Source organism: Triticum aestivum, chromosome 6B (assembly GCF_018294505.1).
Source record: "Triticum aestivum cultivar Chinese Spring chromosome 6B, IWGSC CS RefSeq v2.1, whole genome shotgun sequence".
Taxonomy (NCBI): Eukaryota; Viridiplantae; Streptophyta; class Magnoliopsida; order Poales; family Poaceae; genus Triticum; species Triticum aestivum.
The window spans coordinates 83132095-83136524 of NC_057810.1; the positions used below are offsets into that span (position 1 = coordinate 83132095).

The 4430-nt window shown below is 43.6% G+C and overlaps 1 pseudogene; it reads right to left on the bottom strand.

Moving 5' to 3' along the window:
* Positions 1–558: 558 nt before the first annotated feature.
* LOC123134076 (histone H4-like) lies at positions 559–869 on the bottom strand (annotated as a pseudogene).
* Between the last annotated feature and the right edge of the window lie 3561 nt (positions 870–4430).

Below are 4430 nucleotides of genomic sequence, written 5' to 3' on the forward strand. Positions count from 1 at the left end.
GGGGGCCGGGGCACGACTCATGAGGTTGATTTCTGCCACAAACCCCACTGAACACTGCCTACCAATCTAGGGTAAGCGCGGTGCTCACGGAAAGCACACCACCGCCGCCATCTCTCTGCCATCGCCACCACCGTCCTCTCCATTATGGCCAGCTCCGGCTCGAGCTCATATGCACCAGGAGAAGGTAGCTTTACCGGATCTACTAGCCTACTCTGATCCAAGGTCTATCAGCTTCTCGTTACAGGGTGAAACTTGACGAGTCATGGGCAACAAACAAAAAATTCGACAACTGAAAACTAGAATGCAGCGGCAATTTGGTGGTGGACAGATTTCAATGGAAACATATCGAGAGATGTAGCCAAGAACCAACAATTCCATTGAATTCAGATTCACTTCTTGCAAGAACCAACAATTATATATTTATATTGCATTTACATAAATCGCCACTAAATATACACAGACCGATGGAACAACGCACGCACTCAGAAACGAAACCATGGCACCACAACAGTAGCAGCAGCTAGCAGAGTTGACTAGATGGAGAAGGAGCAGGTCAGGTTAGCCGCTGAACCCGTAGAGGGTGCGTCCCTGTCTCTTGAGCGCGTAGACGACGTCCATGGTGGTGACGGTCTTGCGGCGGGCGTGCTCGGTGTAGGTGATGGCGTCACGGATGACGTTCTCGAGGAAGATCTTGAGCACACCGTGGGTCTCCTCATAGATGATCCTCGAGATGCGCTTCATGCCGCCCCGCCACGCCAGCCGCTGGATGCCGGCTTGGTGATGCCCTGGATGTTGTCCCGGGGCACCTTCCGGTGGCGCTTGGCCCCACCCTTGCCCAGCCCCTTCCCGCCCTTGCCGTGCCCGGACATGATTAGTTGCTTGGAGGAGCTGTTGGAGGTGGAGGAGAGCGCTGGTAGTGGCGGCGGCTGGTGTGGCGAGAGTGGGGAAGAGGGGTTTATCAAGGGAAGGAGGGTGCAGCCTACGGTTGGATCTGGATGAAAATGGACGGTCAAGATCTCGATCCAAGGAGAGATGGCGCGGATAGCGGACATGGCTCTCGAATTTCATCGTCCGGTGAGCGGGAGGCAGCTCAACAAGGTTGATTTTGCCGGTTCCAAGTGAGTCATTTGTTTCTTCAGTCTCATAATCACAATATATGGCATAAAAGAACTTATTTAATAAAATAAATAAATGTACCTGAATAGTTTGTTGTTTGGACCACCCTGACTTAATTGACTGGCTACGTCAATCGATTTTGGATAGGAGAGAAGGGGGCATTCGATGCAAGACGGGAGCACCCACTATTAGGAGAAAGCTTATAGGTAGGATCTTAATAGTAGCACGGGGTTATGGCGCATCGCTATGCAGTAACGCGTGACATGAACCAGTGCTACAGGTAAGTGTTTAGTAGTAGCGCGGGGTTGCGACACCCCGCTACTGCTAAGTGGTTCCCCCTTACTCACCGGGGCTACCCGTACGTAGTAGCAGTGTTGATTTTGGGTCAGCGGGTCGCCCCTCGAGTGTTGCTAATGCGGCCAACCCGGGCCCAGCTCAGCGGCTCAACTTAGTAGCAGCATGGGCTACGGGCCCGCGCCACTGCTAATCCCACCTTATCCTATCCCGCGCACATGGCCTCACTCTCCCTCTCCACTCACTACTAGGGAAAAGCCTAGCAGTAGCGCTGGTATTTGGGCTAGCATTAGCGCGGGTGCCCGTGCTACTGCTATTGCGCTACAGCTAACTTGTAGCAGTAGCGTTGGTTTTCCCGCGCCACTGCTATACCTACTTAGTAGTAGCGCGGTTTAGAGAATGCGCTACTGCTAGTTACTAGGCGCTGCTCTACCACACACTACTACTATTATTACGTATTCTATTTCTTTTTTATTTTATGTCGTATTCATACACCATTATACAAGTTTTCATACAGTACAATTTAGAAATTGTTATTACATCATAATGAGTTATTACATCATTGGGTGAAAGAAATATAATAACTCATCAGCATCACCATTATCATCATCATCATCATCATCATCATAATATCATTAACAACTTATCATCATAATACATCATTATCATATAACAACCCCTCATCATTTTCATCCATGAGACATCATGTAACAACTTGGCCACTGGTCATAATAACAACTCCTCCTCATCATCATCATAGTACTCGTAATCACAACTCCTCCTCATCATCATCATGAACTGCAACACATTATAGCACATAATAACAACTTTCATCATCATCATAGTGATAATGAACACTAACTAATTGTTCTTAATACCTAGGACCTACTCTTTTCCTAGGTAAAATACCATAAAACAGATAAACTGGTCCATCTCCATAATGGAGAAGTGATAAACCTATCTCCAACTTGTGTCCTGCGCACATTCATGTTTTCTCCAATTAGTTGTGTGTGCGCATTCATCACTTTGCTTCATTCTTTGATATTGAGCCTTCCATCGTTTGAAGAAATCAAGTATGCACTGTGGTAAGCCTTAGAAGGAGTTGGTCGTAAGCTAACCATATGCGTATCACCTTCGGTAAACATCATATCAGGCACAACCTCCTTCGGGAGTAGGGATGGCAGCAGTAGGGTTTGGGTACGGGTGGAGGCACCCCATACCCTTACCCGTCGCCCCAAACCTTTCCCATTACACATACCCATACCCATCGATGGGTACAATTGTCCCCATACCCGTCACCCATCAGGGTAAATGGGTACCTGTGGGTAAAATTACCCATATTTGCAACACATCAGTTTTAGTATTACATAGTCATAAACAACAACTTATAATTAATAATCTATAGACAAAAACACATTATGACATCAACACATACTCGTGAATAGGAGCACATTCTCATTAACAACAACACTTATACTTGTAAACATCAACAATTATTTGTACATACCAGCACATTAAAGTAGTTGGCTGCTACGAGCCTACGAGGTAATCCTAGACATCAATCACACCGATATCTAACCATATATAAGGAACGAGGCAAATCTGGACATCAATCACCTAGATATGTATCACGTATGGGATTGTGAATGTAGGCTCATTGCTTTGTTCGTGGGCTAGCTGCGGGATTTATGTACATAATATAATACATTCAATATGTGGATAAATAATATTTAATGCCAATTTATTAGATTATGGGGTACATGGGTACATGGGCATGGTTTATACTAAACCATACCCGTACCCACTATACCCAATGAGTTTTTAAATTTCCTATTTATGTACCCATGGGTATATTTTTGACACATACCCTTACCCTAATAGGGTATTTACCCGCATGGTACGCGGGTAATGGGTACCCATTGCCATCCCTATTCGGGAGCCTCTGTGGAAAAACATAATAATAACATATATAGTTAGCAATGAAGTTTACATAAGAAGAATGTATGCAATGAAGTTACCATGATTAACAAAATCTTACCAAGTCTTTGGCTGTGAAGTTACCATCAAGCAATTTATGGACTAGTGGCACATATCCAGTAAAATTTGGGCTGATTGAGTGATTGGTTTTAAAGGCCTCAACATCATCTATGAATGAGACAAGATGACCTTTCTCCTCACAATTAAGCTCGGAGTCATAGTTGTAGTATGTCATGTCTATAACCTTCCAAGTATTTTTTGAAGATAAGAAATAAGCTGATAATTAGAAATAAATAATTTTAGTAATGATAAACACCAATATCTTTAAATTAACAATATAAATTACTTAACTTAACAAATTAGTTTGACAAACTCACATTTAGGCAAAGCTGGAGGCATATCCACATCCACCCACATGTGGATACTATCATCATCTTCTTCTTCGGTATGAATATCAAATGTTATTTCCATACACTCCTCAAATCCATATTCCTTGCAGAGAGTTTCCAAATTAGAGCAACCGAAATGGGAGCGATTGACCACATTGTAAAGCTTAACCAGAAATGCATCACCATGTTTAGTTCTTAAGTGAGCCCTCCTCGTTTCCATATTCTCAAAGTCTTCGAAACTGAGCTTCTGCAAGACATACGGTCTTGCATGGCATGAGATATAGTAATCGAATGGAAAAAATCCATAAATTACATGTTGAACCAAAGAAGTACAAGTGATGATTAATTATCATGAAATGCTTGCCGTTGCGTACCGTACAAACATCAAAGGCCTGTTCCAGCTTCACGGTGAAGAACATATCATTTTGCAGGTGAGGAAACCCGTTGCACAAACCCCAGTCATCATAGCAGTACTAGCACTCCGGGATCCTATCTTTATCAGTCATCTCCTGTGTTCATAATTCAGAGATTGAACTTCTGAATTTCAATATATGTACTACAAAAACTAAATTCGATCATCAATATTCATCACGGGTCACTAGTAGAAAAACGAACTTTAATACCTGTTCGTCAGGACCTTTAGTCCCGGTTCTG